The sequence below is a fragment of the Musa acuminata genome, chromosome BXJ3-5, assembly GCF_036884655.1.
Source record: "Musa acuminata AAA Group cultivar baxijiao chromosome BXJ3-5, Cavendish_Baxijiao_AAA, whole genome shotgun sequence".
Lineage (NCBI taxonomy): Eukaryota > Viridiplantae > Streptophyta > Magnoliopsida > Zingiberales > Musaceae > Musa > Musa acuminata.
In genome coordinates this window covers 18,616,739-18,630,730 of record NC_088353.1, presented here as the reverse complement: position 1 = coordinate 18,630,730, position 13,992 = coordinate 18,616,739, and positions in this window count along the sequence as shown.

Below are 13,992 nucleotides of genomic sequence, written 5' to 3'. Positions count from 1 at the left end.
CGAATCCACGACTCGAAGCCTTCTGTTGATACGTCGACCGATCCACCAGTTCGACGTCCAATCTTCTGACATGTTCCTCCGACTCAATATGATTTTCCTACTTTAATTGTCTCATCCTGATTGAAGCATCCTATGTTACTCAAAACGCAGATTAAATCATAAACACATATCAAGTGGTTTCATTATCAAAATATGAGATTCAACACTACTCTCCTATGCCAAAGCCAAGCATCGTCATTCAAAACTAAGAAACACATTTCATTATAAAGATCATTGATATCAATGATGTATACATTATTTTGTTTTAATGCAATCATAGATGTGTTTTTGTGTGGTTTTTTAATGATGCAAGCATTAGATTCGAATTTGACAATATATCCTTTATCACACAATTGACTAATGCTCAAGAGGTTATGTTTTAAACCATCGACTAACAAAACATCTTCAATAAAGAAGTTGGATTTGTTACCTATGGTTCCTTTGCTAATGATTTTACCCTTGTTGTTGTCTCCGAATGTGACATAGCCTTCGTCTATGCTAGTGAGCTTAGAGAATTGAGATGGATATCCGGTCATATTCCTCGAGCATCCACTATCAAGGTACCATCTCTTGCTCCTAGCTTGTGATAGTATATGTTTCTACAAGAAAGGATGATTTTTAGGTACCCATTTAATTTTGGGTGCCTCAAAAACTGATCTAAATTATTTATCATGTTGCTTGGAATTTATCATGGTTCCTTTAGGAACCCAAATCAATTTGTTTGGACTAACTTTCTTGAATGGACAATGATAAGTTCTATGTCTATATTTGCAACAAAAGTTACATTTGTTTTGGTGCGATACATGCAAGATAGGGACTTTAGTGAAGGTGGTTGGATTTTGGTGAGGACTTCTCACAAATTCGATTCCACTTCGTTTAGGAACGTGACCCTTATTTGTAAGGATTATATTCAAAGACTTACTACCAACCTCGAATTTCTTCAAGGTGTCTTTAAGTAGCATGTTCTACTTTTGGAGAGTTTCTAGATCATGGCATTTCATAAGAATATCATTATATTCAATTTTTAATTTATCAAAATTATTAATAAGAATATCATGCTCCTTTTTTAATAATTTATATTTTCTACTAATTATTTTGCATTCATCAAACAAGTCATGGAAATCATTTAACGATTCATCAAATGATAAATCTGCATTAATTAAATTTGTTACCTCCTCTCCAATGGCCATTAGGGTGTAATGAGCAACTTGCTCAGTGTTGGACTCATCTTCTTCAGACGCACTTGAGTCATCCCACGTTGCTTTGAGCGTCTTCTTCTTTGGTGTTCTCTTCTTGGCTTAGGGACAATCACTTTTGTAGTGTCCCGACTTCTTGCATTCGTAGCAAATAATTTGGTCTTTTTTGGATTTAAGTTTATTTTTAGTGTCATTTTTAAATTTGTTTCGTTTAATAAATTTTTAAAAATTTCTTGTTAGAAGTGCCAAGTCATCGTCAAAGTCCTCATCACTTGAGTTTTCTCTCAAGTGGTCTTCTAGAGTTCCAAGTGTCATATCCTTCCTGTTCTTTGGAAAGATGTCTTCTTGCTCTTCATGAGCTTTGCAAGTCATTTCATAGGTCATTAATGACCCAATTAATTCTTCAAGAGGGAAGTTGTTTAAATCTTTAGCCTCTTGAATAGTAGTGACTTTAGGGTCCCAACCCTTTGGAAGGGATCTTAGAATTTTATTGACGAGCTCAAAATCTAAAAAAATTTTACCGAGTCCTTTTAGACCATTGACGACATCCGTGAAATGGGTGTACATGTCGCCTATGGTCTCGCTCGGTTTCATTCAAAAAAGTTCATAAGAATGTACTAAAAGATTGATTTTTTACTCTTTCACTCTACTTGTGCCTTCATGAGTCACTTCGAGTGTATGTCAAATATTAAATGCAGTTTCACAAATCAAAACACGATTGAACTCGTTTTTATCAAGCGCACAAAATAAGACATTCATAGCCTTTGCATTAAGAGCGAAAGTATTTTTCTCCGATTCATTCCAATCGATCATTGAAAGAGAAGACTTTGAAAATCTATTTTCAATAATATTCTAAAGTTCAAAATCCATGGAAATAAGGAAGATCCTCATTTGGATCTTCCAATAGGTGTAGTCCGTTCCATTGAACATGGGTGGACGTGTAATAGAGTGATTGTTAGGACCCTTTTTCTAAGCTTTTGAATAATGTTTGTTGAGTCTGTTTAGTCCAATTATTTATTGAGTCGGCTTGGTTCAGTTAGAATCAAGTAGAGGTTTATTTAATATTTATTTATTATTAGAGTTCAAGTCCTGATTGACTCTGGGTGGAACTCTATAAATAAGGATGTAACTGCTTCTTTTCAATAATCTATGAAAAATACCATTGTCTTTGGACAAACCCTAGGAGGCCGATCCCCTCGAAGTGATCAAGGAGGGCCGATCCCCTCGAAGCGATCAAGGAGGGCCGATCCCCTCGAAGCGATCAAGGAGGGCCGATCCCCTCGAAGCGATCATTATCATCCCCATTTCTTCCGTTTCTTCGACGATAAGACTTTAGGGTCTTATCATTTGCTTAGAGATCAAGGAGGGCCGATCCCCTCGAAGCGATCATTATCATTCTCTTTTCTCCCATTTCTTCCACGATAAGACCTTAGGGTCTTATCATTTGGTATCAAGGCCTACGATAAGACTTTAGGGTCTTATCATTTGGTATCAGAGCCTACGATAAGACTTTAGGGTCTTATCATTTGGTATCAGAGCAGCGATCCTCGGCGTCTCGCTGTAGTTCGTCATCTCGTTCAAAAAAAAAAAAAAAAAAAAAAGGAAAAGGAAAAGAAGAAACACGAGAGGAAGAAGAAGCCGCAGCCACCCCTGCGTCCCCTGCTTCCGGCCAGCCCACCCGCCGCTGCTTCTCTCCGGCCAGCGCCCACCATCGCCCCGCTTCCCGGCAGCCATCGCAGCGGTGAGCCCTTGGCGATGCTGCCCTAGCCGCACCACCATCGCTACCTCCAAGCCCTCAGCAACAGTGATCCCTCTACGCAGCGACCGCAACAAGCATCGCTGCCTCCCACGCGACAACCACAGATACATCCCCGCATCCTCGTAGCAACCCTTTATTCCCATAGTGTTGCCATCAATTGCATCACAACAGCAGCACCGAATAGGATAGTGATTGATGCCCTTGACCAACACCAAAAATAGGACTTGAGATTACAGATTTGCAGTCTTACGAAATAGCCATCGATAACTCAGTGAAAGCACAAATGGAAGAATTGGAAATTAGAATTGAGAACCGGTTACAAGAAGTACTTGATGATTTCAAAAAGGACTTACTGTGGAGCCTTAGTAAATTTCAACAAAGTAGGAGCTCAAGTTCTACGTTGCACAGATCTGAAGATACAGGAAAAGGGCCCCAAGATTATGACACAAATTACTCACACATGAAGATGGAATTTTCGAGATGGAAAGATGGAGATCCGACCAATTGGATCTCTAAGGCAGAAAATGTTTTTCGTTTTCACAGAACCCCAGAAGAATCCAAGGTAGAAGTGGCCTCAATCCAACACGAGGGAGATGCACTCCAGTGGTACGATTGGTATTAAACTTTTCACGGAGTTCCTTCGTGGGAGCAGTTCAAAAGAGGACTTCTTGTTCGCTTTGGCCCATCCGAATATGAGAATGTTGATTGCCATCTCGCCAAAATTCATCAAACTTCTACAGTGTTAGAATATCAGAGTAAGTTTGAAAGATTATCAAATCAAGCTAGAGATTGGTCGAACCGACAACTTCTGGATACATTTATTGAAGGGCTTATTCCAGAGATCCGGTGTGAAGTTAAGGCTCGTCAACCCCGTACTATGATAGCTGCGATCTCATTTGCAAATCTACATGAGAAAAAAATTAGCAAGGAAAGATTAGCAAGGGATTTGTATTATGATGAAAAATGGAGTATGGAGCACCGATGTAAACAAGGGCAACTTCTGATGATTGAACCAATTAGAGAGGAACTGAAAGCTAAGAATGTGGACTCCGATCATGAAGGTATAAATTCTAATTAAGATGTTGGACCTACCATATATACAATGCATGCATTAGCCGACTACTCTAACCCGTAAACTATGGAAGTTGGCGAAACTCTAGAACATCAGCCTGTTATAGTTTTGATTGATACTGGTAGCACTAACAATTTTATGGACAGTGAGACTATTGACCGATTGGCCCACCACATTGAAGACTATGACAGATTCGAAGTAAAGAATGTTGATGGACGGATTTTCACTTGTGATAGCAAAGGTTCAAAGATAAATTTGATTATACAGGGCCAGAAGTTTCATGCAACGATTGCTACATTGAAAGATCGACTTGTTGCTTACACTATTAAAAAGTGGAGATCATACTTACTTGATCAACGGGTTGTGATGCGTTACAGATAGTCTATGGCTAAAGTGCTGAAAGAGAAGCTCCTAGAGATTGATGCTGCTCAGCCTTGAGGACAAGGCTGATTTGAAGAGGGAGGAACTGTTAGGACCCTTTTTCTAAGCTTTTGAATAATGTTTGTTGAGTCTGTTTAGTCCAATTGTTTATTGAGTCGGTTTGGTTCAGTTAGAATCAAGTAGAGGTTTATTTAATATTTATTTATTATTAGAGTTCAAGTCTTGATGGACTCTGGGTGGAACTCTATAAATAAGGATGTAACTGCTTCTTTTCAATAATCTATGAAAAATACCATTGTCTTTGGACAAACCCTAGGAGGCCGATCCCCTCGAAGTGATCAAGGAGGGCCGATCCCCTCGAAGCGATCAAGGAGGGCCGATCTCCTCGAAGCGATCATTATCATCCCCATTTCTTCCTTTTCTTTCACGATAAGACCTTAGGGTCTTATCATTTGGTATCAAAGCCTACGATAAGACTTTAGGGTCTTATCATTTGGTATCAGAGCCTACGATAAGACTTTAGGGTCTTATCAGTGACCCTCTTGGTTTCCGACGTATGCCATCTCTCCTGGGTTTTAATCCGATTAAGAGTGAACCCCACTCTGATACTAATTGTTGGGATCAAAAGCACTAAGAGGGGGGGGGTGAATTAGTGCATCGAAAAACTTTCGTCGATTAAAATGACGTCCGTACGATGAGATCATTTTCGATGAAAACCATGTCGGAAAGTTCTTTAACTTAAGAGTAAAGGGAAGTATAGTTGATGTAAAGTAATGGAGGTAGTTTGTAGTTAAGATAAGGAGCAGAATGTAAATGCAAACCGAGATTTAGAGTGGTTCGGTCAATCTTGACCTATATAAACTTTTGGGTTCCTCCTCTGATGAGGTCACCGACGTCCACTAGAGGCCTTCCTTCAATAGGCGAAGGCCAACCACCCTTTTACAGCTTTACTCCTTTTAATGGGCTTAGGAGACAACCGTTACAGATTTCCACTCCTCTCTTGAATGATCAAAACTTTGAAGAAAAGAGGGAGAAAAACTTCTAGCCTTTTACAACACTTTTAAGCTCTCAAATTCTCAGAATAAATGCAAGCTTTCGATGCCCTTTCATGTAGGAAAGGGTGGGGTTTATATAGGCCCCAACTGGTTTGAATTTGGAGCTCAAAAGTGTTATCACCCGGATTTCTGGGGTCTTGGCGGTACCACCGCCAGAACTAGGCGGTACTACCACCTGACACTGCTCGGAGACCGAGCTTAGGCAGTACCACTGCCCGACTTCGCTCGGAGACCAAGCTTAGGTGGTACCACTACCTGACAGGGGCTGTACCATCGCCTGACTTCTCTCAAAGACTGACTTTCTGGGCGATGCCATCGCGGGCCTTGGCAATGCCACCGTCGGCCAAGAAATCTAGGTCCAAATTGGCTGATCTATTCGACCCAATTTAGGTCTATCAAGAGCCCAATTGGCCCTAGATTAAGTTAATGGGATCACGTCCCATTCCTAACTTAATCTTCATGCTAACTATGACATTTAAGATATTAATACTGCAACTCGTGTTCCGGTGCGTCAATCGCTTCTTCCAGTGAGCTTTCAGTGAACTTCCGGCGAACATCCGATGAACCCTCGGTGATGCTCCGGCGAACTTCTGGCAAACTCTTGGACTTGCAACGATCCTCTTGGCACATTGCGATGAGCTTCTTTGGCAAGCTCCTGGACTTCTCATATTTGTTCTCGCAGAACCTCCGACGACCGTCCGGACTTCCGTCGAACTCTCGAACTCCCAACGTGATCTTGGTCTTGACTCTAGTGCAACACCTGCTGGATGTCTTACTACCATCGTAGTTAATCCTGTATACTTATCTCAACATATGGATTAGATAACCAAATGACAATTGACTTCATTATCAAAATCCGAGATTCAACAAGTTAATGGTGGTAATTGGGAAGAATCCAAGGGAATTCTTCTTCTTCTTGACAATGAAGTGCATGTATTGTTGAATCTCATATTTTTATGATAAAATCAATTGATATATGTTTATGTTTTAATTTGTATTTTGAGTGACGCGGGATGCTTCCATCAGGATGAGACAATTAAAGCAGGAAAAATCATTTTGGGCCGAAGGAACATGTCAGAAGATTGGACGTCGGGCCGGTGGATCGGTCGATGTATCGACAAAAGGCTTCAGGGCATGGATTTGAGTATCGGGCCAAGAAGAGCATATATTGTGCCAAGGATATTGGAGTTGCGGAGTCAACTAGCTGATTGGGTAATAGGCCACAAGAGAGGACGATGCGCCAAAGAATCAGACGAAGCGTCGAGAGACCAATGACATACTGGATAACTTGATTAATGCTTAGTATTAATTGGCGAGTTCTGACGCCAAGAAGATCGTCGTGAAGTCCAGGAGCTTGCCGGGAGTCCGCCGAAACATTGTCGAGAGATCGTCAAAAGTTCGCTGGAAGATCGCCGGAAGAATAGACATAGGGACTTGTTTAGCTTAGCAAATGTCTTAGAATTTCGTAATTAGCACGTAATTGGGCTTGGATTTGGGCTAACCTAATTTGGGGCCAACATGGCCAATGTAAGAACTATGTTGGGCCCAAAAAGAGGCCCAAACAATGCCCCAAGAAGTCTCACCGTCATGGCATAGTCTTTGAGACTATGTCAGGCAGTGGTATCGCTAGTCTGGGCAATTGTACCGCCCTTGGCAAGGTGCCAGGTGGTGGTACCGCTAATTTGGGCGGTTGTACCGCCCAGCATTGCTCCTAAGGCGGTGGTACCGTTAGACCTGGGTGATGGTACCGCCCGTGCCCGAGAAACTCGGGATGGGAAAGTTTTAGGCTCCAAGTTTGAATCAACTTGAAGCTTATAAATACCCCTCTCATCCTTGGTTAAAACACACAAGCATAGAGAATTTAAAGTGGGAAAAATGCTATTGTAATCTCTTAAGTGTTGAATCTCGGATTTTGATGATGAAACTAATTGATTGTGTTTATATGTTTAACTGCATTTTGAGTGATGCAGGTCTACTCGATCAGAATTAGACAGTTAACGCAGGAGGAATTGATGTTGCGCCGGAGGAGATCACGTCAGGATATTGGACGGCAGAAGGCTTCGGACGTCGGGCATCGGGCCGAGAGTGGAATTGCGCCAAGGATATCGGGGTTGCAGAGGTCAATCGCTGATTGGGCAACAAGCCGCAAGAGAGGATGATGCGCCGAAGAATCGGACGAAGCGCCAACCAATGACGTGCCGGGTGTTGAATCTCGGATTTTGATGATGAAGTCAATTGTCATTTGTTGTCTAATGTATGTGTTGAGATAAATGTGCAGGATTAACTACGATGAAAGTAAGACATGCAGCAAGAGTTGCGCCGGAGTCATGACAATGATCACGTTGGGAGTTCGAGAGCTCGACGGAAGTTCGGACAATCGTCGGAGGTTCTGCGGGAACAAATCCGAGAAGTTCAGAAGCTTGCCAAAGGAGCTCGTCGGAACTTGCCAAGTGGATCATCGCAGTCCAGGAGTTTGCCGGAAGTCCGCAGGAGCATCACCGAGGGTTCATCGGATGATCGACGGAAGTTCGCCGGAAACTCGCCGGAAGAAGCGAGTGATGCACCGAAGCAAGCTGCAGAATATGTCTTAGGAAATAATCATAGTTAGCACTTTGATTAAGTTAGAAATGGGAGGTGATCCCATTAGCTTAATCCTGGGGCAATTGGGCCCCTGAAAAACTCAAATTGGGTCGAATGGTTCAACCCATTCGGACCCAGGTTGTTGTGGGAGGTGCAACCGCCCAGGCAGGGAGGTAGCACCGCCCAGGCTATGTCTCCCAGCGAGACTGGGAGGTGCAACCGCTCCAGCCAAGAGGTGGCACCGCCCCGGGCTCAGTCTCCGAGCGAGACTGGGCGGTGCAACCTTCTCTGTCAGGAGGTAGCACCGCCAGAGCTCAAGTTTCGAGCTCTGCCAGGCGGTGCAACCTCTCCAGTCAAGCGGTGCAACCGCCTGAGCTCGGTCTTCGAGCTCTGGCAGAGAGGTGCAACCGCCCCTGACAGAGGTGGCACCGCCCAGAGGCTCAGTCTTCGAGCTCTGCCAGGCGGTGCAACCGCCCTAGTCAGGAGGTGCAACTGCCTGATCCCGGAATTCCCCACCCATTCAGCACTGAAAAGATATAGACCTACACCGAATTCTTGATCTTTTCTGTGATTCTAAGAGCTCAAATTTGTGTAAAGTCCAAAAGTTATCCTCTTTCTATTCTTCAAGTCTTGTGTTGTAAAGAGAGGAGAGAAAGGTTCTGTAAGGGTTGTCTCCTGAGCCCGTCAAAAGGAGTGAAACTGTAAAAGGGCAGTTCGCCTTCGCCTATTGAAGGAAGGCCTCTAGTTGACGTCGGTGACCTCGTCGGTGGAGGAAGCCAAAAGTGGAGTAGGTCAAGACTGACCGAACTACTCTAAATCTCTGGTTTGCTTTTATTTTGAGCACTTTATCATTATTGCAAACCTCCTACATAGCTACTGCTCTCTGCGCTTTTACGAACAAGTTTCTAAGTTCTGATCTTTCCGAATATGCATTCAGACGTAAATCGGTGTTTTCGTACGATCTTTACATTGCAGTTTACATTTACGTTTTGATTCTATTTATAACTGCAAACTGTCTTCTGCGCTTTTACGAACGAGTTTCTTTGCAGTTTACGTTTACGTTTTGATTCCATTTATAACTGCAAACTGCCTTCTGCGCTTTTACGAACGAGTGTTTGAGTTCAGATCTTTCCGAATCTGAGCTTAGACGCAAACTGCGCTTAGACGCAATCTGAGCTTAGACGCAAACTGCGCTTAGATGCAAACTGCGCTTAGACGCAATCTGCATTTAGACGTAAACTATGCTTAGATGCAAACTGCATTTAGATGCAAACTGCGTAAACTGCGCTTAGACGCAAACTGTGTTTAGACATAAACTGCACTTAATCATAAGTAATCTTAGAATCGGCTTTTGCATCAAAATAGTTTTTATCGAACGAACGCATCTTTCATTTTTAATCGCTGAAAGATTTCCGCTACACTAATTCACCGCCCCCTCTTAGTGCTCTCGATCCTAACAATTGGTATCAGAGCCCGGTTAACTCTCAAACGGATTAAAACCCAAGAGAGATGGCTTACGCCGGAAACCAAGAGGGCCATTCCATTACACGTCCACCCATGTTTAATGGGACGGACTACACCTATTGGAAGACCCGAATGAGGATTTTTCTTATTTCTATGGATGTTGAACTCTGGAATCTTGTCGAGAATGGTTTTTCAAAGTCTTCTCTTCCAATGATCGATTGGAACGATTCGGAGAAGAAGGCTTTCGCTCTTAATGCAAAGGCTATGAATGCCTTATTTTGCGCACTTGATAAAAACGAGTTTAATCGTGTTTCGATTTGTGAAACTGCATTTGATATTTGGCACACACTCGAAGTGACTCATGAAGGCACAAGTAGAGTGAAAGAGTCAAAAATCAATCTTTTTTTACACTCTTTCGAACTTTTTCGGATGAAACCGAGTGAGACTATTGGCGACATGTTTACCTGTTTCACGGATGTTGTCAACGGTCTAAAAGGACTCGGAAAAAGTTTTTCAGATTTTGAGCTCGTAAATAAGATTCTAAGATCCCTTCCTAAGAGTTGGGATCCTAAAGTCACTACTATTCCAGAGGCAAAAGATCTAAACAACTTCCCTCTTGAAGAACTAATTGGGTCATTAATGACCTACTAGATGACTTGCAAAGCTCATGAAGAGCAAGAAGACATCCGTCCAAAGAACAGGAAGGATATGACACTTAGAACTTTGGAAGATCACTTGAAAGAAAACTCAAGTGATGAGGACTGTGATGATGACTTGGCACTTCTAACAAGAAAATTTAAAAAATTCATTAAAAGAAATAAGTTTAAGAATGACACTAAAAGTAAACTTGAACCCAAGAAAGACCAAGTTATTTGCTATGAGTGCAAAAAGCCGGGACACTACAAGAGTGATTGTCCCCAAGCCAAAAAGAGAATAACAAAAAAGAAGGCGCTCAAAGCAACATGGGATGATTCGAGCGCGTCTGAAGAAGAGGAGTCTAACACTGAGCAAGTTGCTCATTACGCCTTAATGGCCATCGGAGAGGAGGTAACGAATTTATTAGATGCTGATTTATCTTTCGATGAATTATTAAATGCCTTCCATGACTTATTTGATGAATGCAAGATTATCAATAGAAAATACAAATTGCTGAAAAAGGAGCATGATAGTCTTACTTGTGATTTTGATAAGTTAAAAATTGAATATCATGATAGTTTAAATTCATGTATCAAATGTCATGATCTAGAAACTCTCCAAAAAGAAAACTCGCTACTTAAGGACACCTTGAAGAAATTCGAGGTTGGTAGCAAGTCATTGAACATGATCCTTGCAAACAAGGGTCACGTTCCAAAAAGAAGTGGAATTGGATTTGTGAGAAGTCCTCACCTAAATCCAACCACCTTTATAAAAGGCCCCATCTTACATGTTCAACACCAAGCAAAATGTAACTTTTGTTGCAAAATTGGACACAAGACGCATTATTGTCCATTCAAGAAAATTAGTCCAAACAAATTGACTTGGGTTCCTAAAGGAACCATGATAAACTCTATGCAACATGATAAACAATGTAAATCTATCTTTGAGGCACCCAAAAGCAAATGGGTACCTAAAAATCATCCTTTCTTGTAGAAACCCACACTATCGCAAGCTAGGAGCAAGAGATGGTACCTTGATAGTGGATGCTCAAGGCATATGATTGGAGATCCATCTCAATTCTCTAAGCTCACTAGCATAGACGAAGGCTATGTCACCTTCGGAGACAACAACAAGGGTAAAATCATTGGCAAAGGAACCATAGGTAACAAATTCAACTTCTTTATTGAAGATGTTTTGTTAGTTGATGGTTTAAAACATAACCTCTTGAGCATTAGTCAATTATGTGATAAAGGATACGCTGTCAAATTCGAATCTAATGCTTGCATCATTGAAAAACCACATAAGAACATGTCTATGATTGCATTAAAACAAAATAACGTATACACTATTGACATCAATGATTTATGTGATGAAATGTGTTTTGCGGTTATGAATGAGGATGCTTGGCTATGGCATAGAAGATTAGGTCATGCTAGCATGAAACTAATCACTCAAATATCATCTAGAGAACTTGTAAGAGGAATTCCTCATATCAAGTTCATCAAAGATAATGTATATGATGCTTGCCAATTAGGTAAACAAATTAAGGGTAGTTTCAAAGCTAAGAATCAAATAAGCACATCTAGGCCCTTATAATTGATCCATATGGACTTATTCGGACCAATCTCTACATCGAGTCTTGGAGGTAGCAAGTACGCCTTTGTCATTGTTGATGACTATAGCAGATATACATGGACCTACTTCTTAAAACAAAAAAATGAATGCTTTAAATATTTTACCAAGTTTTGTAAACTTGTTCAAAATCAGAAGGGTTCTATGATTTCGTCAATTAGAAGTGATCATGGTGGAGAATTTCAAAACCATGACTTCCAAGAATTCTGTGAACTCTATGGATACAACCATAACTTCTCTACTGCAAGAAATCCTCAACAAAATGGGGTAGTAGAAAGAAAAAATCGAAATCTACAAGAAATGGCAAGAACCATGTTGAATGAACATAGCCTACCCAAATATTTTTGGGCCGAAGCCATAAACACTGCATGCTATATTTTGAATAGAGTTCTAGTAAGACCCTTACTCACCAAAACTCCTTATGAGTTATGGAATAACAAAAAACTCAATGTCTCATATTTTAAAGTCTTTGGGTGTAAATGTTTTATCTTAAATGAAAAGGATAACTTAGGAAAATTCGATGCTAAATCTGATGAAGGAATCTTTCTTGGTTATTCTTCGGTTTCTAAAGCTTTTCGTATTTTCAATAAAAGAACTTTAATTATTGAAGAATCCATCCATGTTGTTTTCAATGAGATTTCCGAAATTAGGAAAAATGATCTTGACGATGATGTTAATTTTGATTCTTTGAATTTAAACGAAACCCCATCTCCAACTAGCAACTTGGATGCATCCACTTCTCAGATTTCCTTACCCAAGGATTGGAAGTATGTAGATGCTCATCCTAAGGAGCTAATCTTAGGAGACACATCAAAGGGGGTTCAAACACGATCTTCTTTTAAAAATTTTTGTGCCAACGCCGCCTTTCTCTCCCAAATTGAACCCAAATGTGTTGATGGAGCCATGAAAGATGATTCATGGATTATCGCAATGCAAGATGAATTGAATCAATTTGAGAGAAATGAGGTGTGGACGGTTGTTCCTAGGCCAAATGACCATTTAGTTATTGGTACTAAATGGGTCTTTAGAAACAAGCAAGATGAAAATGGTATCGTGGTTAGAAACAAGGCTAGATTAGTGGCCAAAGGTGTCAACCAAGAAGAAGGTATCGACTATGAAGAAACCTTCGCTCCTATGGCTCGATTAGAAGCCATAAGAATGCTCCTTGCCTACGCTAGCAGTATTAATTTTAAATTATTTCAAATGGATGTTAAAAGCACTTTTCTTAATGGCTTTATTTCCGAAGAAGTCTATGTTGAACAACCTCCTGGATTTGAAAATAATAGTCTCCCTAATCATGTGTTTAGATTAACTAAAGCTCTCTATGGTTTAAAACAAGCTCCAAGGGCTTGGTATGAGAGACTTAGTTCTTTTCTTATTGAAAATAATTTCGTAAAAGGCAAGGTTGATACTACATTATTCATCAAGAACTTTGAAAATAATTTTCTCATTGTTCAAATTTATGTTGCTGATATTATCTTTGGTTCTACGAATGAATCTCTTTATGAATCCTTTGCTAAAACTATGAGTCTTGAATTCGAAATGAGTCTAATGGGAGAGTTAACATTCTTCTTAGGTCTACAAATCAAACAACTAAGCAATGACATCTTTATTAGTCAAACTAAATATGCTATGAGTTTACTAAAGAAGTTTAATATGAATAACTCAAAAGCTATTAACACTCCTATGAGCACCTCCACTAAGTTAGAAATTGATGAAAGTGGAGAAAGCTTCGATCAAAAAACCTATAGGGGTATGATAGGAAGTTTACTTTACCTCACTGCAACTAGACCAGACATAATGTTCAGTGTAGGACTTTGTGCTAGATTTCAATCAAACCCTAAGATATCTCATCTCAAAGCAGTTAAAAGAATACTCAGATATCTTAATGGTACCACAAATCTAGGATTATGGTACCCAAAATCAGAGAAGCTTGAGTTAATTGCTTATGCTGATGCGGACTTCGCTGGTTGTAGATTAGATAGAAAAAGCACATCAGGAACATGTCAATTCTTAGGACATGCCCTTGTTTCCTAGTCATCTAAGAAACAAAACTCGGTTGCACTATCAACAACCGAAGCTGAATATATTGTAGCAAGTGCATGCTGTGCACAAGTTGTTTGGATGAAAAATACCTTAGAAGATTATAAAGTTCATCTTAAAAATATTCCTATTAAA